Source organism: Procambarus clarkii, chromosome 13 (assembly GCF_040958095.1).
Source record: "Procambarus clarkii isolate CNS0578487 chromosome 13, FALCON_Pclarkii_2.0, whole genome shotgun sequence".
NCBI lineage: Eukaryota > Metazoa > Arthropoda > Malacostraca > Decapoda > Cambaridae > Procambarus > Procambarus clarkii.
The window spans coordinates 26,025,720-26,050,346 of NC_091162.1; the positions used below are offsets into that span (position 1 = coordinate 26,025,720).

Consider the following 24,627-nt stretch of genomic DNA (forward strand, 5'->3'; position numbering starts at 1 on the left):
GGATGGAGATGGCTCAAGAACAAACTTTAGTCGGACAGATAATCTTTCAGAGACACATTGTCAAGGAAAATGATGAAGTCTGCGAAGACTACATGTCTTCGCAGACTCATCAGCCAGAGCTTTCGGAGCTTGTGCTTACTTGGTGACTTCCCATGAATCATATCTAATCACCTCTCAGGCCAGAGTCGCTCCATTAAAAAAGAGGCCTTTGCCTCAGATGGAACAAACTGCATTGCTAACTGGCACACGCTTAGCAGTGCATATCAAACAAGTCTTGTCTACCATGAACATTAAAGATGTCATTATATGGTCTGACAATGAAGCTGTCTTACAATGGGTACGGAATGAAAACTGTCTGACTCCATATGTAAGAAATCGTGTCTCAGATATGAAGGAAATTTTTGCAGGCTTTCAATTGTTGCATGTACCAACAAAAGATTATCCAGCTGCTCTCTTATCAAGAGGGATGACGTTTAAACAGTTTGCAAAGACAGATATTTGGTTTCATGGGCCTCGATGGTTAGTGAATGGTAGTTGGCAGGAACAAAAACCTCACATCATTACGACACAATCTATAACTACCACCAGGCAGCAAGCTCAAACATCCGTCTTGGATTGTACTCGTCACTCCTCGCTCATCAAATTAATCAAAGTAACACAAAACGTGTTTCATTATCTCATGAAAAGAAGCATAAAATGCACCTTTCCAGAAGCATTTATCTATTGGGTAAGACAAGCCCAGAGAGAAACTTTTGGCAATGACAATGAAAATCTTCCTCACAAGTTAAAACAAAATCTTGGACTGTGGATAGACCAAAAAAAAAAAAAAATCACGAAATACTGCGTTGTGGTGGGAGATTTAAACATGCATCCATGGATACTGTGCATCCATGGATACTGTGCATCCATGGATACTGTGCATCCATGGATACTGTGCATCCATGGATACTGTGCATCCATGGATACTGTGCATCCATGGATACTGTGCATCCATGGATACTGTGCATCCATGGATACTGTGCATCCATGGATACTGTGCATCCATGGCTTTTTCCAAAGAATCATTGGATCACAAGATTGATTGTGTTACATGCACATCAACAAATCATCAAACATGGAGGAGTGTTAGACACACTCACACATCTCAGACAGCAGTACTGGATTCCTCAGGGAAGACAGTCAGTCAAATCAATCTTGAAAATTTGCATGATATGCCAAAGGTACGATGCAAGAACTTGCTCTTATCCAGGGGCCACCACCGCTACCACAGGAACGAGTGGTCCACCTACATCCTTTCAAGACGTTAGGAGTAGATTATACAGGAGCCATATATCTAACAAGGACTGCAGATAAACAACCTATCAAGGCATACATCTGTTCACCTGTGCCACCACCAGGGCAGTACATCTAGAGGTAACACCCAATAGGAAGGCTCAATCATTTATCCAGGCTTTCCGCAGATTCGCAGCACGCTGATCATGCCCTAAGCTGATGATTCCAGAAAACGGAGCTAACTTGGTAACTGGAGAGGCATGTCTATGGGAAATCTGTTCCCATCCTGCAGTTACTTCCACACTGGAACAGTGTCATTGCAGATGGAAATTTATCCCTCCAAGAGCCCCACGGCACGGAGGATTTTATGAACGGTTAATAGGAACTGTCAAAAGATTCTTGAGAGATTTTCTACACTGTCAAAAAATCAATCTTCAGGAACTCCAGACAGTAATCATGGAAATTAAATCAAGGGCAAATAATCAACCGCTGACGTACTTGTCTGATGATCCTACTCAACATGAGCCATTAAGTCCTACCCACATGATGTATGGCAGACTTCTGACTCCAGTTCCATCTCTAGTGGATAATGCGCTCAGAGATCCCTCATATGTGTGTCAGAGCGAGGTGGTTCAGGGGTATAAGTATCTGTTCAGCATAATCCAAAAATGGAATGATGTATGGACAACAGAATATCTGACATCTCTACGAGAACATCACTATGGGGACCAATGTCCCTCATAATAAATCTAATCTCCATCCTGGCGATATTGTCTTGATAGACAGTAATGGCCCAAGAGCTGACTGGCCATTGGGTAAAGTCGTCTCTGTCCATCCAGATAGCCAGGGGATTTTGAGAATTGTCAAAATCCTATCTAAAGGAACTACTTCCCTAAAGACATTGGACAAATTCATTCACATTGAATCAGTGAGTCAGCTACAGTTAGATCCTGGCAGACCTCCGGAACCTGTAACTCCTCATGACCCACAGACTCCTAACAGGCACACTCATCTACAATGGACAGCCGCACAAAAGTGTAAGCAAAACTTGCGCTTAAATTATCAATCCGATGGAGAGTAAATGAACACATAAGGTTACTATTGTCCTTAATATTGGACTCTGTGCCAGTTTTCTCCCTCTGGAAGATGTGAGAAATTTAACCCACTATATCTATAATATTATCTAAGAAATGTATTATTTCTATATCATATCAGAATTACTTTAGATTCATTAAGTCCTACATCTGGATCTTACGTGACAATGCCACTATGATCACACACGCCATAGGGCCCTTGGTGCCAACGTGACTGTGTGCATGATTCCTCAATGATCTAGAAGCTTCTAGAAGAATATCTTAATTAAAAACTATTGGAACATCAATTGATTTCTGGTACGGATTGAATCAAATCCTTAATAAGAATCAAAAGTACTATCAAGTACTACAAATAATCTATAAATCCTGTATCTAACAATATTATAATCACATCTTATCTCAAACATATGTCTAGACAGTAAAAATAATCAATCAGTATTCATTGAAGGCTACCTCGCTCACGGAGCAAACTCGGACTTCAAGCGCCTATGACTGTAGCGCCCAAGGAAGAACGTTTTTTACAGAGTGAAAACACGTGATGGTGAATTGCGAAAATTTTCAGTAAAGAACACCATACTAACTTATCATTATCACCAGTGATTACTCTCTAGAACTGAGGGAGTATCTGGACTATATCCATAAGGAAAAATTCCTAGTACTTTTATCTAAATAAGGGAGTAGAGTGGGTCGAAGTGTCGCTGCAATCTTATTTTTTCTTATCGTACTGCAATCTTTTCCTACGGCAAACGCAATTAAGGACATAATCAATTAGCAAAGCTACCAGAATAAAAAACAGCACAGCTGTGATATAAAATATAGTGTCTAAACTCGACAAGAGAGTTATCCAGTCTGGCAACTTGTCAGACGGCACCAGCATTCAGATTAAGTATATTAAGTGTTATTGTAGTGTGTTGATTGGCCAATTGCATGCTTGTGTAACCTTAATCTATCCAATAAATCTATTTGTCGTTACAGAGCGAGGCGACGCCCCATATTTCAGTAAGCTTTTATTAATCTTTGAGAAATGGAATCTTTTCAATTTATTAGGACACTCATTAATTATTCAACCTCAGTCATTGAAAGTCAAGGAATGCCTGACTGAAACTCTTCATATAAATTGAATATATGTATATATAATTGATCATATACATTAAGGTAACAATTGCTTACTTAATTATCTTTAATTTATCATATAAGTTATCATATTGAATATAATATCTTGTGCCTAGATACCAGCACCTAGACCATATTATGGTCCTTTAATTGCATATTTATATATATCATATCTCTATAATACAAATTGTTGTGTTTATTAGTATGTGAATATTGGCTGTTGTAGTTATGGTGCTAGGATGACCTGTGTACACATTTAGATCCTTGATTTAAACAGAACCAGTGTTCAGTTCAGGAACTGAGTTATTTAATCTTATCCTTGTATTAACAATACAAGCTGATGTCTTGAATTGTCTGCAGGTGAATTGTGGATCTTCAATCAACTTCTCCTTTCACCCTTAGGGACCCCACCTGCCCCTTACAGCCCACAGTCTATCATTAGGACAAGAGGAGCTAGGCTTTACAACCCTAGCTAGGGACTTTAGTTGTATTAATTTTGCATACAGTTATTTTTTAATTTAGTACAGTACAAGTTCTGAGTAGTTCTCCTCTTATATCAATCCTGACAATTTTCCCACAACCTCATGGACATTATTACATTAACAATTACATCTATCCTGCACACCTTATAATTATACTGTCAAATAGTATAAAACTGAAGCGACCATACGAGTAATAAATACTCATACTCCATCCAAGTAAAACAGAAACAAGCAACACTTAGTGGGCCAGCCAAAGGCTTAGGGCCCACGCAGGAATATCCCTGCAAAAAAAAAAAAAACTAGTATAAAGGAAACCCTCACAAAGGACTACTATGCTAATGAAATATTGATTCGGGGGGTACAATCTTTTGACATGTGACAGGAAACACAGACTACAGGGTTGGGTCAGCCTGTACATCAAAGACTGCTGTATATCAATAACTGAGCTGCTAATAACCACAAACGATATGGTGGAAGTGCTGATAATAAAAAAATTGAGATCCTAAATGTGGTTATTGTCCCTGCATATAAGCATGTATATAAGTCACCAGAGGCAAATTCTCAGCAGTTTAAAGACCAACTAATGAAAATAGAACACTGCTAAGAACACCTCACAAATCCAACCTCAAACATCATTCTGCTTGGGGACTTCAATTTACGGCACCTGAAATGGAAAAACATATCTAATAGTTATATCCGAGAGAATACCAGGAAGTAGCCTAAATGAACAGTCACGTGCAAATTATCTAATCCAGAATTGTGACAAATTTGCCTTAAACCAACAAATTGTAGAATCATCTAGGAAAGAGAACACGCAGGACGTCATTTTCACAAATAACGATGAACTGATGATGAACATAATGATTACAAATACCTGTTACTCAGATCACAACTTAATTGAAGTTCAGACTTCAATTAAATTTTATTAAATTTATTAAAATTTATTAAATTTTAATAATAAGCAGATTAACTGGAAACAAATAAACGAAGACCTCACAGAAATCAGCTGAGATGAATATCTAGGAAATGCAAACCTGAAGTAGTGCACGAAAGAAATAAGCTCACTAGCACTAGTTCTTCTTAGTAAAACTAATTTTTGTTTGGAGTATGTGGCTTGAGCTACAACCCTTTTTTATGGGTGTATGGCACAATCCATATACCCCTAAGGAAAACAAAAGAGGAAGAGATGCAGATTGGAACGGGAATGGTGTTCCCCTATAGGTGAAGAAAACGGATCGTGGAACAGTTGGAACAGCCCTATCTCAAGCACGACGAAGACTAGGTAGAGAAATAAAAATCATTGAACTAAAACTACAAGAATGATAAAATCCAGGAGAGGCAAAGAGAGCAAAAGACCCTCAGTGTAAAAGAGGAAGCCAAAATATTTTTTCTTCTATGCAAATTCTAGAACAAAAACCACAGCTAGTATCAGGCCCCTGCAAAAGGGAGATGGAATTTTCACAGATGACAACAAAGAAATATGTGAAATACGTAGGAATCAATACGAATCTGTTTTCAGTGAGCCACTAATCACAGTGAAGAGTGATAACCCAAACAAATTTTTAATGAATGTGATACCAAAATCAAACCATATACTGTATATCAGATGTCGCCCTATCCCCATTGGATTTTGAAGAAGTCATAGAGAGTATGCCTATGCACTCTGCACCAGGCCCTGATTCCTAGAACTCCATATTCATTAAGAATTGTAAAAACAAACACTATTGCAGGCCCTAAGCATTCTTGAAGATTTTTCCATGCCAATGTTCAAGGAAAGAGACAGATCTCTTGCGTCGCTCTATTATTCTGTTCACTAATGTAATATTTATTGTTGGTAAATTGCATGAATTGATAATAGAAAAATGCACGTATTTTTATGTTAAGAGATCATTGAGGGTTTTACAGCATGGTTTTAATAAGGCCCGCTCATGTTTGACAAATTTACTCTCAAATTATTTGGAACTATATGTTCCAAACTCTGCTCTCCTCTCACTATAATACACACTAATCTATCCCTATCTTACGTGCGGTACCTGTGCATGGGCCTCAACTTCTGCAAACTACCTCAAGCCCATCATCACCCAGCAAAACTCTGCTATCAGAACAATAACAAACTCTGTTTTCAGACAACACACAACCCCCTGTTTAAATCCCTAAATATGCTAAACATAAACTCACTCCACATATTCTCTTGTGCCATTTACATGTACAAAACTTGTTCCTAGATGCAAATCCTCATCTGAAACTCTTCGTTGACAGATGTAATAGAACCCATAATCACCAAACCAGAAATAAATATATCTTTGATATCCCCAGAGTCAAATTAAATCTTGTAAACACTCTATGCAAATAATGGGACCTGGTCTATGGAACTCACTCCCTAACGAATTGAAAGTCTGTCCAACCTACGCCTTATTCAAAAGTAAAACCAAGAAGTACCTAATTTTATCCTCATAGTTCCCTACCTAGTGCTTTAAACTCACACTGTATCTTGTGCTACCCAATCCCCCAATATATGTGGCTAAGCCATACAACTTCACTATTGTAATCACTGCTATCATCTTGTATCATGGTTGTTATGTTGAATGAAAATTTTACTACAATGTACTAATATTAGTGCATTGTAGTAAAATAATCCTCAAATTATGCTACAATGTACCTGTTGATAATCCTCAAATTTCACTGTAATGTACTTACTAATTTTCTTCAAATTTTCTTACAATGTACTTGTTAGCATTTTTCAGTTTTGCTACAAGTTACCCACTTAAATTTATCTGTTAGATTAAGGACCTGCCCGAAACGCTATGCGTATTAGTGGCTTTACAAGAATGTAAAAACATCAATGCTATGTACTCTCATAAACCCAATGTACCTTCTTGTATATATAAAAATAAATAAATAAATAAATAAAATGTAATTAGATAGTAGCTATCCTCGGCATTGGGAGCCAGGGCGGTATACGGATCCACTTGCCCTTGGTGATGTCATAAGACTTATGTGAAGGATCCAATCATTGGAAAGGCAATGAAGATGCTAATCTTTGACTGGTGGAGTCATGTAAAGGATCGTCGAGGCTAGCTGGTCAGCAGGCCTTTAAGTCGGTCGATGATCTAGCTGCTTAAAATGATCTTAAAAGATAATTTTAAGCAGGACATCGACAGGAGACAGACAGGCGCCTGCCACTGACCAAGGAAGAAGTGACGTGGTCTAATAGGAGCCTGGCTACATCGAGCAGTGCCGCCCAATTTATCAATGATGATATTGTCATTAACCTATAACCATTCATAGGTTAACAGTAAATAGCACCAGGACGGTGTCAAGAACGCAGCCGTACTTCGACTACAACAGTTGCGAGGGACGCCGTGATGTGTCCGTGACACGTGACTGGTCGTGTCCGCCATCACTGACGACCACCTCACACACCTGACAGAGTTTATGATTTATGTGAGTTGCAACATTAATGTCTTCATCCTTGGAATGAAGACAATGAACCTCCCGCCTGTGGTTCAAGAACCTTGGCCAGTCGAAGCTGCTGGGAGCACAGTGGTCACCCACCCACGGTCCCAGGGACGACAAGTGTGCACAAGGAGAAGTACCACAGTGGTCACCCACCCGCGGTCCCAGGGACGACGAGTGTGCACAAGGAGAAGTACCACAGTGGTCACCCACCCGCGGTCCCAGGGACGACGAGTGTGCACGAGGAGACATGTTTTGTGAGTGAAAGATGTAACCCGGCAAACACGCACCGAAACTACGACGTTGGTACAACGTTCGAACAAGTTTTAACACCACCTAACCAGTTATAACAACCAATATAGCAAGTTGTAACAACGTTCTAATACGTCATAAACACGTTAAGCCAAGATGTAACAACTTTATTACAAGTTGTAACCAGCGGAAAATAGGGACAGTTTCGGTTTGTGTTTCCAGGGAAATACCCACATTGATCCCATATACATTATGTAGCATCTGTGGCTAGGCCGTGAGGCACAGCTCAGTTTGATTAGCTTGTCGGTACCTGGAGAGGTGGAGGTGGGACCTGTGAACCAAGCAGGCTTCAGTCTCACACTTAAATCAAGAAAAAGAAGAAGAAGGAGGTGGAGTTGGAATCTTGGAGACTAGAGATACTCCACCTCAGACCTGAGTTTGGCGGGGGATTCCATGCACCCGCCAAACACCCTGTTTATGCAACCCGTCCTGGACTCAAGTCGATTCTATCCAGCGGTCGACCTCACAGACGCATTCATAATTTTTTACATGCTGTTCATTCAAAATGGGCAGTTTCTCAAATATAAATAAATATTATAATATATTAGCATATTGTGCACATATAGGCATAGGTTAGGTTAGGTGTTTAAATTCTGTTGGCGATTATTTGTATTTGTATTACGTGGGTGAAGCACTTACAGTGTTGTTGATCGAACAAAATTCGTCAGTGAAGCATTTATTCCGGAACTATTCGAACAAAATCAATTGCGAGCCGCGTGTAAACTGCTTTTCATTCATAAACAGAGGGTTTGGTGAGTGCATGGAATCACTTTTGGGTCTTTGTTTGGAGGACGGGCTGGTTTATGATTGAAAAATGGTTTACATATGACTCACAACTGATTTCGTCAGATCACTTCCGGAACAAGCAGTCTCCGTGGTGTAGTGGTAAGACACTCGCCTGGCGTTCCGCGAGCGCTATGTCATGGGTTCGTATCCTGGCCGGGGAGGATTTACTGGGCGCAATTTCTTAACTGTAGCCTCTGTCTAACGCAACAGTAAAATGTGTACTTGGATGAAAAAACGATTCTTCGCGGCAGGGGATCGTATTCCAGGGACCATAGGATTAAGGACTTGCCCGAAACGCTACGCGTACTAGTGGCTGTACAAGAATGTAACAACTCTTGTATATATCTCAAAAAAAAAAAAAAAAAAAAAAAAAAAAAGTGCTTCACTGACGAATTTTGTTCGAACCACAACGCTGTAAATGCTTCAACCCCACGTACTACAAATACAAATAATCGTCAACAGAACTTAAACACCTAACCTAACCTAACCTAACCTATGCATATATATGCACAATATGCTAATATAATATAATATTAATTTATATTTGAGAAAATTCCCGTTTTGAATGAATAGCATGTAAAAATTTATGAATGCATCTGTGGGATCGACCGCTAGATGTAATGGACTTGAGTCGAGGACGGGTTGCCGGGATTATTCTGCCAATAGTCCTTCGATGTGGAAAGCTTGTCGGATCGTGTTCTAGGAAAAAGAAAAATGTCGACTACCTCAAACGGTTCAAGAACAAGGCGTAAATCCCAACAAGCTCCTCAGATTATCTACCTTTCCTGTGGGAGCTGGATTTAAGAGGTTGATGCCGCACTCGAGTCCAACATCCACAGGTGAGCGGTGTTGTAATCTCTGCTTCATGCATGCCTCAAACTGCCTCGTTCACTCCTCCGACGAGGTCGTTCATGGCACCACTCACTCTCCGAGCCCACTCTGCTCTCAGCGATGGTCGCACAACTTCCCCTTTTGTCAGTAATATACAGAAAGTTTTCCAACGGTCTGTAGAGAGCTTACCACACAACACTGGTGTAGTGAGCTTACCACACAACACTGGTGTAGTGAGCTTACCACACAACACTGGTGTAGTGAGCTTACCACACAACACTGGTGTAGTGAGCTTACCACACAACACTGGTGTAGTGAGCTTACCACACAACACTGGTGTAGTGAGCTTACCACACAACACTGGTGTAGTGAGCTTACCACACAACACTGGTGTAGTGAGCTTACCACACAACACTGGTGTAGTGAGCTTACCACACAACACTGGTGTAGTGAGCTTACCACACAACACTGGTGTAGTGAGCTTACCACACAACACTGGTGTAGTGAGCTTACCACACAACACTGGTGTAGTGAGCTTACCACACAACACTGGTGTAGTGAGCTTACCACACAACACTGGTGTAGTGAGCTTACCACACAACACTGGTGTAGTGAGCTTACCACACAACACTGGTGTAGTGAGCTTACCACACAACACTGGTGTAGTGAGCTTACCACACAACACTGGTGTAGTGAGCTTACCACACAACACTGGTGTAGTGAGCTTACCACACAACACTGGTGTAGTGAGCTTACCACACAACACTGGTGTAGTTAGCTTACCACACAACACTTGTGTAGTGAGCTTACAACACAACACATCCCCCAGTGATGTGAGGCAACACTAATATAGTGAGCATTGACAAAACTCGTCATCTGATTCGATGAACTTATGACAAGAGAAGTGTCATGAGGCCAAGACCGGCCACAGGTGTCTCGTGTCAAGACGGGAGTAAACAACAAACGATGAGCTCAGATAATCACCACACTTCCGGTCTCATCTGGACACCACCACGACAACACTCAGTGTATCAACACTATACACTTGAACTATTTATTTATCAAAGCCACACAGCAAGGACCAACCAACCTGGAGGAACCGGTTAATGGCTGCTGGATGAGACGAGAACAGTGTCACTGGAGCTGTATGATGGTCAACAGTGACGGGAGAAGCAGCGGTGGTGGGTGAGGACGCAGGTGACTGTCCGGTGTTCCTCAGGGCCAGCATATATACCCGCCCCGCCCCGCCTGCCGACTCTGGGGTTTCCAAGTAACATGAGATAACTGTTAACGAATCATCACACAAGTGCATCATATCTGAATGTCTTTAATGCAAGCATTCAAATTAAATGTCTTTATTAACATTAGTATATAACTTTGGAAATATATGTTATTCTGGATTAATAAGAATCTATTTGAAAACTTAGGTGCAATATAGGTAAAATCATTGTTTACCATCGAGAATGGAAAATTGGTAGGCATATAACAGCAAGTAACAGCATATAACATTCAAGTAAAAGTTCAAGTACTGAGACAATAAAATACATCTCAAAGGGATCAAGTAGCTTAGGCTATTTCTACCCTCCTCTACTTCAAGGCCCTCAAGGGGCGCGCACATCCAGTGAGTACAAATCCACAAATCACAGTACAAGAATCACATTTAACATTGCAAGTTAATATAGTAAACACAGCATGTAAGTGTTACACTCTTGGGGCAAAGTGCTTGTAGCTCCTAAGTATTCTGTCTATCATACCATTATCACACATGCAAACAATTTGATGTGGTACACTACTTCCACATAATGGAGTGTTAAAGACTCACTCAGCCAGTAACTCTGGTTCTTTTTCGTCTGTCTCTCTCTTTATAGGGCCTTAGTGCCTTTATCTTCATAGATCTAACACACAAGTCAGGGTGAAGTTACCAAGAACTGAGCAGTAATAGACAACCAAACGGGAAAGAGGGTTAAACAACACTAGACAAAACCATCACCACATGCACTTCAATATTATGTACAGGTAATTATTAACAAGAAACCATACAACCATATCTATTCACCGCAGATAACACCGGTATCATGAGATGATTTCGGGGCTTTAGTGTCCCCGCGGCCCGGTCTTCGACCAGGCCTCCACCCCCAGGAAGCAGCCCGTGACAGCTGACTAACACCCAGGTACCTATTTGCTGCTAGGTAACAGGAGCATAGGGTGAAAGAAACTCTGTCCATTGTTTCTCACCGGCGCCCGGGATCGAACCCGGGACCACAGGATCACAAGTCCAGAGCTGTCCGCTCGGCCGACCGTACGTTATCACTTTCCACAGGATGTGAGAGGAAGTATTTACCAGCTTGCTTCTAGACTGTGTGTTGAGGTGCAAGCCGTCAGGGAGCATTCCAACAAGAGTGCACAGTGCACTCTTTCTAAATTCTGAAATTCTTCAATCTTGAGAGGTTATCTTGAGATGATTTTGGGGCTTAGCGTCCCCGCAGACCGATCCTCGACCAGGCCTCCTTTTTGTTACACATCCCCCAGGAAGCAGCTGTCTAATTCCCAGGTAACTATTTACTGCTAGGTAAACAGGCGTATCAGGGTAAAAGAAACTGTGCCCATTTGTTTCCGCTTCCACCGAGGATCGAACCCGGAACCTCAGGACTACGAATCCGAAGCGCTGTCCACTCAGCTGTCAGGCTGTTCAACTAGACATTTATTGTTTGGTGTCTGTGGGAAGCATAGAACCAGACCTGGACCTAGATTCAGGAAGCTCTGTGTATTTCTTCGTAAGTGGGTTTGCTACGAAGGTTCCTAAGTGCGCCCTAAGAAGATGCTTAGGTGCGATTCAATAAGGTCCACTTAGGAAGAAAATTGTTGGTTCACCTGCGTGCCGATAGAGGTCACTACTGTGTTTCGTTTGGCCAATCAGAGAGCAGCAACATTCTTCATATTGAAGATTTAGCGCTGGCTTATCGGAGCTCTACTGCCGATCCTATTTACGTCGAATTTTCTTATAAAATTAGTATATTTCGAAGTAAAACAATGTTTTTTCAACTTCTACAGGCAGCACCGACATTGTAGTAAACAAATTTGTTACATTTGTTGTTTACCTACGTAATTCTAAGAGATACTGTGTAGCTGTCTGTTACTGTTATGGAAGATTTAATTTGCGATTTGAGAGAAGTAAATATATTGTCTCACCACGCGATGAGCAGGGGCAACATGACTGCTTTGTATAGATCTGTGATCGGTTACTATATGACTACGAGAACTAACTGAGGGGGGATAAGGAAGGTTTCTCAGTGTTTTGTGGAATCTTCCTGTGGTAATTTTGGAAATTACAGCCCACTAAGGTGGACATTGTATTCCCGCCTCACCGTGTCGCCATCGTCTCACCACACGCCTGTACGAACGAGCCTTATCACGCTCGTTGTGTGTGTGTGAGAAGCCACCCTTCTGAATTCCTGGGTCAGCGAGGTAGCCAAGCCCAGCTCGCTCGCTGTTTCCGTGCTGTGTACCGGAAATGGAAGAATTCGCCACATAACCTGTCCAGCACCCTGTGTCACACCGGATCACACTCGCCGTGGTCTGCCATAACCACGTGTGGAGGAGTTTGGGTGATCTTCAGATCTTCAGTACTGCAGTTTCAGTGCATGAATGAATGTGGATGTGTAATTGAGAGAAGACCGGATTTACATGAGAACGTTAATTATGCATTGTGCTGACGTCTCTGGACTGATGTTAAGTCAGGTACCGGCTGAAATTTCCCTAAGCACCTGATATATGAAGTAAGCAAGGCTGAGGGGTACGCACCTGTTGAAAGCGATACAACATGTTGGATGGAACTGCTGGTATTTTAGTCGCTAATGTGTGTATGTAATACACCAGGGAACACATATATATACTCTGAGGTACTAATTGTGTGGTAATTGTTTCGGTTCAATTATACCGTTCGGTGAATATTATTTTCATGTATGTGTTTTCTCATTGCAGGAGTAACCAGTAATCCCAGGAGAGGTAAGGGGTGATCTGTTGTGATACCCTGTGTATGTTATTACTGTGTATTAATATGTGGGATTATTAATTATTAGTTGAAATTGTATTGTGTGTGATTTTTGAGCAGTGTTATATATATTATCAGTGAGTGGTGTAACCCGTGTACTGTGTTTTGCTTGTCTGCGCGACAAGGACTTTTTTTTTATTTTTTTTTATTTTTACATGCAATCATGCAAAGGAAAGACAATAAATACAATAAAACAACAAGTGAAATATAACAAAACAGAACAAGAAACCGCCGGCCAGAAGGATCAACAGCCCAGTACAACAAGTAACACAACATGAGAAGGGAACAAGGTAAACATGAGAAACACACATCAAGACACAAAACAGAAAACAATTACAAACATGCAAGCAAAGCAAACAAAACAATAAAACATTATATCAGTATAGAACAAAACAAACAAAATCATCGGCCTGAAGGACCGACAAACAAAGTACATCAGCATGAACAACACGAAATCCAACAAGAAAGCACAGCATACAACAAACAATCACAACACTCAGAGCATGAATAGAACACACAGGGCAAAGTAATAACACAAACGCAAATACAGGAATAAAAACACTCACCAAAACACCGGCCTCGCAACAAATAAGGGAGAGGCGCGGACAAATAATACATTAGGGCAAACAAAACGCCATAGGGGCACACACTACATTTAGCAAAAAAAAAAAAAAAAACTAAAATCAGCTGACATATTTGCCCGGGAACAAGACCTTGGAGAACCGCACATTGAACGCCTCCCAACGCAGCCACCCCAAGGGTCTGGACCACCCACCGAGGACGCCATTTCATCCGGAACCCTGGCAACAAACACCCGCAAACAGGGGACCCAGATGGTATCACTCTGGAGGCGAGTAACCGCCACTCTATCCCACACACATGGAACCTGCCCACCATGAAAGTCCTCCGGCCTTGCAGACAACATGAACTCGGCAATCACTGCCCAATGACCCGGCGGCATCACAGACGCTGGCAAACATCCTCCAGGTCCCCAACGCGCATCCTCACAGGAGGGGGCCGGACATAGGGCACCACCACAGGGGCACCAGCGGCCATGGGCACACCACGAGACAACTTCAGGGAACCAGGGCGGTGCGTATCCTTTCTCAAAGTCACTACCAGGCCACGCCCAGCACCAGCATCCGCACTATCCCTGGCAGCGGAAGGCACCACACCCCACTGCGGAGAGACCCCTGGCGGTGAAGGAACAGAAGGCATACCCGAGACACAGGCACCAGCACCAGCAGGCACATGGACCTCCGCCACCACCAACTGCGGAGACAACGACGCATCCGGATCCACACCGTCAACACCCGAAGACCCGCAGTCACTGAAGTCCCCAACATCGGCCCAGGCAGAAGACGAAAGCCGGGAACGTTTGGGCTCCGGCCGGATATCGTCAGAGCCAGAAGCTGACCCAGAAACACGGATACCACCAGCCGGACGAACCGACGCCCGACGCAGAACTGCAGCAGCCTCTACCACAGGGGGAACCAGGCCACACACAGCAGGATGCTCCGCAGCCACCCCAACACCCAGCACATCTGGGACCTGAGGCGAGGACACAGGGCCAGGCGCATCAGCCAAAGACGAGGGAGAAGACGGCGACACCCCACAGTGAGCACCAGGAAGGCCCACGGGAGCAGCGGGTACATTGACAGGAGTGGGTAGATCATCCGACGACACTGCAAGACCCGGAGGAGGGTCAACAACAACCGGAGGAACGTCGGGTGACGCAGAGGGAGCCGCATCAGCGAACCGGACGCTCACCCCTTCATCCCCGGATGCCTCCTCTAGAGGGAGTGGCGGGAAATCCTCTTCACGGAATAAATTCACTGGAGCAACTGGATCAGCAGTGCACCCGGCAGCCTGATGTCCCAACATGCCACACCGGAAACAATTACAGGGTTGCCGGGCATACAACACCCACACGTAGTACCCTAAAAGTCGGACAGAGGATGGAATGTCCGACTTCCGTCGCATCCCGAGGGTACGAATGTTGGTCTTCACACCCGAATATTTCCCAGAAGACAGCGAGTGCATCCGCACACTGACGACGGGGCCATACCTCTGGAAGAAGCACCGGAGGAGGGTCTCAGGAAACTCCATGGGGGCACCATGGACACTCACATACGTCACTGCACCGCTGCGGTCCGAAATGGCCACAGACCTGTTGCCGTCCTGCAGCTGCAAAGTATGCCCTTCGTACCGTCGGAGAAAGTCACGGTACACTGCCTCTCCCACAAACTTGATGATCACACGGTGAACAGTGACCAGCTCAACACCGTAGACGTCCATGACCGGGACCTTGAGCATGTCACTCATGACCAACTCCACGAGAGGGTATCCCGCACAGCCTGTAAACTCCAAACCTATGGAGTTGACCCTCACTACAGGAAGAAGATGCCTGCATATCGCAAAAGCGCCACGTCCACACCACCAGGAACAGCAGGGAGGGTAGAGACACCCACACCCCCTGCCGACGAAAACGGCAAACACCCCAAACTACCGGAGCGGCCAGGCAACACGTCCTCACCACAGGGCAGCTCAGGTGAGACTCCACGCGACAAGGACATGGTGTAATCTTTAATTGGGAATTAAGGATTCAGTGAGAAGTTAATTAAGGGTAATTAGCATCAAGGGAATTCACATAACTTTGACAGTATTGAGCTAACATAATTCGTTCTGCATCAATTATCTGTCCGTTTGACAGTAATTAATCACTCACATTAATTAATGGTAATTAATGTCATCAAATTTAAGTCACATACGAATTGAAGAGTTGTCGTGAGTGGCAGTGTTTAATGTAATTAGTTCTGAACTAATTATCTGTCGATTTGACAGTAATTACTCAAGTTAATTAAGTGTAATTAATGTCATCAAGGTGATTTGACAGTTTGGATTGGCAAGCTGTCGAGAGTGACGGCATTGAGTTAATGTAATTTGTTCTCGATTATTTGTCGGTTTAACAGTAATTAATGTAATTACTCACTGAATGCATGATGATCCAAGTGACTGAGTAATTATGGCTAGCTAATTACAGTTTGGATTTGTTAGATAATCTGACAGACTAGTTTGTGATTACGTAAAGTACTTCGTTGTTTACTGTCCAGTTGACAGTACAATTAACGTAATTAATCACTGAGATCAGTTACTGTAAATTTTTATACTATTGTTTTGATTATCGCCTTTGGAGACGAGTGTTAAAGTAACTTGGGGTTTTGTCCGGATATTTGTCTCATGAACCCACCTTGCTTTGTTTACAGTGTAATTTAATTGCAGATTGCTACAAGCGTTTTAATTGCAATTTGAGTCCTAAGTGTGCACCCATATTCTTTAGTTAGTTCATTTATCAGCTCGAAGTGACAACAGAGAGGAGTCTGTAGTTATATTTGAGAGCGGCATAGATAGAAATCTGATATACTTGCTGTTGATAACGTGTCACTAATGTTATGTCAAGATTGTTGTGTCTGTATTAGACCTAGTTTTTTGATGAATAAATTATTATTGTTACCAAAGAAACTGTTTTTATATCAATACCTTTCAATATTATTGCCTGTAGAAAACCAGTGGTAGAAATTGATATGGGTGTTTCATTAGCAGTGACAAAGAGAATTCTTAAACAAATATCTAATGAAGATCTCACCGACCTAATAAATTCACAAAGACCTGAAAGTTGTAGCATTATATATTATGATAGATATCGTGAGGAGACATTTACATATGGGACTAATAGAACAAGAACTCGGCAATGTGATGTTATAGTGGCCAGAATACGCCTGGGATATAGACGTATCTGGCAGCTTTCTCAAAACCCAAATGTCGAGTACACAATCTGTCAACTTTGTGAAAGAGAAAACATGCACTCTCTTGAACATTATATTGTAGAATGTCCCATACTGACTGACTTTCGCCCTCCTGGGCTAAGGTATGCTGAACTCTGTAATTACTATATGAGTACTGGAACACTTGATGATATATTGGACTTGTATCCAAGATTGACCATGCAATAGATTAATTATACAATGTATGTATATGATGTAACTATATAACCTGAGCTTGTAAAAGCAACTTAATCACCTTCAGTGATTAAGTGCTTAATTGCACATTAGTTTCTTTATCAGCTATCTCACCCTGTCAGAGTAAATGAGACAAATGTATGTGAATGCATGTGTGTGTATATATGTATGTATATGTATGGGTATAAAGTATATATGGATGTTGATCAGAATTACATTTCACCTTTGTAAATGTACATTAATGCCACTATGTAAAAGACACGTCGAACACTTTATGTAAGGCATATGTAAATCTGTGTATCTATGTATTTACGTATGTAGGTTAGCTTAGCATTTTAAAAGCACCGAATCACCTTCTGTGGTTGATTGTTCAATAAACCCCTAAACTATATGTTTAACACATCTCTAACCCTGTCCATGGGGACAGAAGAAAATGTATATATGCTAGTTAGCATTGTAAATGTGTGGCCACGTCTGTGGTAGAAAATAATAATAATAATAATAATAATAATAATAATAATAATAATAATAAATATTATTGCCCCATGCATTCTGCAGCATGTTGAACTGTTCTTGCGATCTTTAATGAGGCCTGCTTCTGGATTCGAACCAGATTCATAGCCACACACATCAAATTAAATTCGTGTCGAATACACTAAAGTGTAAACTTTGCAAAAAAGAAAACAAAGAAACTCTCGAATATTATATTCAGCAATGTCGTATTTAGAAATGCTTGTCCCACTAGTAGCCGTGCACCTCCTTGTTCAATGTCCAGATTTTCAATATGATAGTAAGTCTTGCTTTCTGTGCATTCTGGTTCACTTGTCCCTAGATGGAACCCTCAGTGAATCACATACCTCTGACGCCGCCCGTCTTGACACATTCCTGCCTCTCTCCTAGTGTTGACCGGTGGTGGAGAGGTTACAGAGCCACACAGTCCTGTGACCGGTGGTGGAGAGGTTACAGAGCCACACAATCCTGTGACCGGTGGTAGAGAGGTTACAGAGTCACACAATCCTGTGACCGGTGGTAGAGAGGTTACAGAGTCACACAATCCTGTGACCGGTGGTAGAGAGGTTACAGAGTCACACAATCCTGTGACCGGTGGTAGAGAGGTTACAGAGCCACACAGTGATGGTGATGATGCTAGTAATTGTGATGATACTAGTGATGGTGTTGGTTCTAGTGATGGTGTTGGTGCTAGTGATGGTGTTGGTGCTAGTGATGGTGTTGGTTCTAGTGATGGTGTTGGTGCTAGTGATGGTGTTGGTGCTAGTGATGGTGTTGGTGCTAGTGATGGTGTTGGTGCTAGTGATGGTGTTGGTGCTAGTGATGGTGATGATGCTAGTGATGGTGTTGGTGCTAGTGATGGTGTTGGTGCTAGTGATGGTGATGATGCTAGTGATGGTGATGATGCTAGTGATGGTGTTGGTGCTAGTGATGGTGATGATGCTAGTGATGGTGTTGGTGCTAGTGATGGTGATGATGCTAGTGATGGTGTTGGTGCTAGTGATGGTGATGATGCTAGTGATGGTGTTGGTGCTAGTGATGGTGATGATGCTAGTGATGGTGATGATGCTAGTGATGGTGATGATGCTAGTGATGGTGTTGGTGCTAGTGATGGTGATGATGCTAGTGATGGTGATGATGCTAGTGATGGTGATGATGCTAGTGATGGTGTTGGTGCTAGTGATGGTGATGATGCTAGTGATGGTGTTGGTGCTAGTGATGGTGTTGGTGCTAGTGATGGTGATGATGCTAGTGATGGTGATGATGCTAGTGATGGTGTTGGTGCTAGTGATGGTGATCGTAGACAAATAAGAATATGATGAACGAATCATACTCTTTCATCAGTCACCAAATGGGGGCTACAACCTCCCAGGGTTCTAACTCACAGCAATTTTCTTAACTTGCTTGGTACCAATTAATTGCTTGGTGAACTGATGCATCAGGTGAAAAGAAACGTGGGCCAGGTGCTTGTGTCCTGCCAGAGGATTGAATTCGAGTCCCTCGCGTGTGAGCTGAGGCTGTAGCCTACTGCGCTGCAGGAGCCATGTTCCATGTGCGTGCTGGGGAACTCATCATCAGTGTTTATAAGCATCTTTGTGTCTGGGAATACTATTGGTGTAAGTGAATATTGTAATGTGCTTCAAGAAATCGTGTATGATAATAATGTAGTGAGGTGATAGAGTCGGTACTCACATTACGTCAAGTGCGCGCCACAACCGCAGTGTTGACGCCTTGTCCGTAACCCTGAGCGCGGCTTCCAATTGGGTCTTGGTGCTTCCCGCCGTCCCGAAGTAGGTCAGGGTGAGCGCTGTCCAAATGCTATAGGGCGAGACAAAGAGGTTCTCGGCCGGGGTGTTGCGGGAAAGTTGTCTGTAGAGATCAAAGCTGAAGTCGTTGATGCCGGAGAGGTCAGTGTTGACGCCTCTGGAGTTGCCACTGTCGGAGAGGCATTGTGGGACGACGCTGGCCACCGTTGCCACGACAACCGTCGCCATGGTAACTCCCGCCACAGCTTCCCACCTCATATTTCTGCCGGAAGACAAGATTTTTATTTTATATTTTTAATTATTTATATATACAAGAGTTCTTATACAATCTTGTACAGCCACTAGTACGCGTAGCGTTTCGGGCAAGTCCTTCATCCAATGTTCCCTGGAATACGACCCGCTAAATCGTTTAACAAACAGGTACCCATTTTACTGTTGGGTTAAACAGAGACTACAGTTAAGGATTGACGCCCAGTAAATCCTCCCCGGCCAGGATACGAACCCAGAAACAAAGCGCTCACGAAACGCCACGCGAGGGTCTTAACCACTACTCCACGGGGACTGCTTAAATCTTAGAACTTGATGTAACTATATTCATTAAGAATACACACACACACACATTGTGGGATGTGAAGACTAAACTGGAAAAGGTTCAAAGGTTTGCCACCAGACTAGTACCCGAGCTGAGAGGTATGAGCTACGAGGAGAGACTACGGGAATTAAACCTCACTTCGTTGGAAGACAGAAAAGTTAGGGGGGACATGATCATCACATTCAAGATTCTCAAGGGAATCGACAGGGTTGATAAAAACAGGCTATTTAACACACGGGTCACACGCACTAGGGGACACAGGTGGAAACTGAGTGCCCAAATGAGCCACAGAGATATTAGAAAGAACTTTTTTAGTGTCAGAGTGGTTGACAAATGGAATGCATTAGGAAGTGATGTGGTGGAGGCTGACTCCATACACAGTTTCAAGTGTAGATATGATAGAGCCCAATAGGCTCAGGATCCTGTACACCTGTTAATTGACGGTTAAGAGGCGGGACCAAAGAGCCAGAGCTCAACCCCCGCAAGCACAACTGGGTGAGTACACACACACACACACTTCAGTGGGCCTAGTAGCTGAGTGAACAGCGCCCGGGATTCGTAATCCTAGGGATCTGGGATCGCACCCTGGCGATCGCGGAAAACAAATGAGCATAGTTTCTTTCACCCTGATGCCCCTGTTACCTAGCAATAAATAGTTACCTGGGCGTTAGACAGCTGTTACGGGCTGCTTTCTGTGTGTGTGTGTGTGTGTGTGTGTGTGTGTGTGTGTGTGTGTGTGTGTGTGTGTGTGTGTGTGTGTGTGTGTGTGTGTGTGTGTGCGTGTAATTACCTAAGTAATTACCTAAGTGTAGTTTGTGTGTGTGTGTGTGTGTGTGAAAAAAATAGTTAGTAGTTAGTAGCATTGATAGACAGTTGAGAGGCGGGCCGAAAGAGCCAGAGCTCAACCCCCGCAAGCACAAATAGGTGAGTGCCCACACATAAGCACACACATACACAGTGGTAGACGGCTGGAACAAGCTAAGTGAGAATGTGGTTGATACCAAAACCGTCAGTAGTTATACAACAAAGAGCACTGGGAAGATGGGACACCACGAGCGTAGCTCTCATCCTGTAACTACACTGTAACTACACACAAAATTACACGTGACTAGCTCGTCACAGATGTAAGTTGCTTAGTTTAGAAATGGTTGAGGTCCAGTTCCTGAACCCTTCATGTGAAACTGAAACCTTTCTGTCACTCACCCGCCAGATATGATTAATGGGGGTCATAATAAACTAATTAACCTGTGACTTTTGACGTAGCCATGTAACTGGCTCATCAAGGCTGAACTTGTTTCACTAAACCAGCTTTGGGATTCCGTTTCTGAGCCGATTATCTGTATCTATTAATTAGGATGTCTGTCTGTCAGAGAAGGGAAGCCAGACGCTTAGGGCTAGCCTCTCACTGAACATTACATCCTGATTTGTGATTTTACAGTCAAAGCCATAGGACGGTTGGGGTCGACCTCTCCTTAAGAAGGATCGCCTCCTATGCGTCCACCAGCAAGTCCTGTGAACTATGAAATGAGGGTTTGATTGTCCATAGAGTGTTAAACTGAGTTTACAGCTGTTATCCCATAGAATTAACGTCCATACTATTGATTCAACATCAATAACGTTGACTGAATATTACTCGAGCATCTTTTCCCCATTAGGAGAGAAAATGGGATGGACGGAGAGAGAAGGAGGGAGGGAGGGAGAACAGGAGGAAGAGACGTGAGAGAGAACGGGAGAGAAGGAGAGAACCAGAGAGATTTAGAGTCACAGAGGCAGAGAGAACTGGAGTGACGAAGAGAGGTAGAGGGAACGATAGGAAGAGTGAATGGGGGTATATGGTTCACTACCGCTCACAGAATGGGTATGGTGCCCACAACCGCTCACAGGATGGGTATGTTGCCCACTACTGCTCACAGGATGGGTATGGTACCCACTACGGCTCACAGGATGGGTATGGGGTCCGCTACCGATCACAGGATGGGTATGGGGTCCACTACCGCTCACAGGATGGGTATGGGGTCCGCTACCGCTCACAGGATGGGTATGGTGTCCACTACCTCTCACAGGATGGGTATGGGGTCCGCTACCGCTCACAGGATGGGTATGTGGTCCGCTACCGCTCACAGGATGAACATGGGGTCCGCTACCGCTCACAGGATGGGTATGGGGTCCGCTACCGCTCACAGGATGGGTATGGTGTCCACTACCGCTCACAGGATGGGTATGGGGGTCCGCTACCGTTCACAGGATGAGTATGGTGTCCACTACCGCTCACAGGATGGGTATGGGGTCCGCTACCGCTCACAGGATGGGTATGGGGTCCACTACCGCTCACAGGATGGGTATGGGGTCCGCTACCGCTCACAGGATGGGTATGGTGTCCACTACCGCTCACAGGATGGATATGGGGTCCGCTACCGTTCACAGGAAGAGTATGGTGTCCACTACCGCTCACAGGATGGGTATGGGGTCCGCTACCGCTCACAGGATGGGTATGGGGTCCACTACCGCTCACAAGATGGGTATGGGGTCCGCTACCGCTCACAGGATGGGGTCCACTACCGCTCACAGGATGGGTATGGGGTCCACTACCACTCACAGGATGGGTATGGGGTCCACTACCGCTCACAGGATGGGTATTGGGTCCGCTACCGCCCACAGGATGGGTATGGGGTCCGCTACCGCTCACAGGATGGGTATGGGGGTCCGCTACCGCTCACAGGATGAACATGGGGTCCGCTACCGCTCACAGGATGGATATGGGGTCCGCTACCGCTCACAGGATGGGTATGGTGTCCACTACCGCTCACAGGATGGGTATGGGGGTCCGCTACCGTTCACAGGATGAGTATGGTGTCCACTACCGCTCACAGGATGGGTATGGGGTCCGCTACCGCTCACAGGATGGGTATGGGGTCCACTACCGCTCACAGGATGGGTATGGGGTCCGCTACCGCTCACAGGATGGGTATGGGGTCCACTACCGCTCACAGGATGGGTATGGGGTCCGCTACCGCTCACAGGATGGGTATAGTGTCCACTACCGCTCACAGGATGGATATGGGGTCCGCTACCGTTCACAGGAAGAGTATGGTGTCCACTACCGCTCACAGGATGGGTATGGGGTCCGCTACCGCTCACAGGATGGGTATGGGGTCCACTACCGCTCACAAGATGGGTATGGGGTCCGCTACCGCTCACAGGATGGGGTCCACTACCGCTCACAGGATGGGTATGGGGTCCACTACCGCTCACAGGATGGGTATGGGGTCCGCTACCGCTCACAGGATGGGTATGGGGTCCACTACCACTCACAGGATGGGTATGGGGTCCACTACCGCTCACAGGATGGGTATGGGGTCCGCTACCGCCCACAGGATGGGTATGGGGTCCGCTATCGTTCACAGGATGAGTATGGTGTCCACTACCGCTCACAGGATGGGTATGGGGTCCACTACCGCTCACAGGATGGGTATGGTGTCCACTACCGCTCACAGGATGGGTATTGGGTCCGCTACCGCTCAAAGGATGGGTATGGTGTCCACTACCGCTCACAGGAAGGGTATGGGGTGCGCTACCGATCACAGGATGGGCATGGTGTCCACTACCGCTCACAGGATGGGTATGGGGGGCTCCACTACCGCTCACTGGATGGGTATTGGTAAGATATATTAAGGGGTTGGTAAGATATACTAAGAAATATAATTTGTATAAGTATTCAATAATTTGGTTAATGACAAGATTATATAGCAATAGATGTTAGACAAGAAAATTGTTCCTATCTAAAGGTTCATGAGGCTATAAGAAATATGATTAAAATCCTAGTTCACGTAAATGAAATATAAATTCGAAATATTAAATCTCATCAATTTATGAGAAGTTAATTAGTAAATTAACGAAAGATCAGCTGCTTAGCTGTAACAGTGAACGGTAGCGTGGTTGGGCGACGGCGTCATCTTGAATCTGCTGGAACATATGACCAGCTAGAGTGGCGAGGGAGTTTGTCTCACCTCAGGCTGCTTCAACACACACTGGAAACCCAATATGGTGTAAAAATTGCTTACACACAATAGATTATGTCACCTATGGGTTAATTGAAGGGGTAAGTTTGGTTCACTGGGAACATACGAGTGGTTAGAGGAGGGAGCATGATGTAACGACGAACTAAGGGTAAAGTTTACATGTTGAGAGCTCAGAACAATAAAACTAAACCACTAAACGTAATTGCTGTCCGCCGATGCAATCCTTGGATAGCTAATGGAGTAATTATGCACTTCGGGGCCGATTAATAGCAATGGCCGATCGCGTAGCTTGCGCAAGCGTCACCTCTCCATTATCTAACACAG

The 24,627-nt window shown here is 44.0% G+C and overlaps 1 protein-coding gene across 3 annotated transcripts in view; it reads right to left on the reverse strand.

The window, feature by feature from the left end:
* LOC123757270 (ipis-1) overlaps window positions 1-10,569 on the reverse strand; it is a 48,893-nt gene extending 38,324 nt beyond the window's left edge. The window contains exons 1-2 of one of the 3 annotated variants that reach the window (XM_045740809.2): window positions 10,437-10,549; window positions 9,296-9,484 (exon numbers count right to left, since the gene is read on the reverse strand). The gene's annotated coding sequence lies outside the window, so the exon portion shown is untranslated. Of the gene's footprint in view, window positions 1-9,295; window positions 9,485-10,436 lie in introns of all 3 variants that reach the window. The other 2 variants (XM_045740810.2, XM_069323822.1) reach the window with 2 other exon arrangements.
* Between the last annotated feature and the right edge of the window lie 14,058 nt (window positions 10,570-24,627).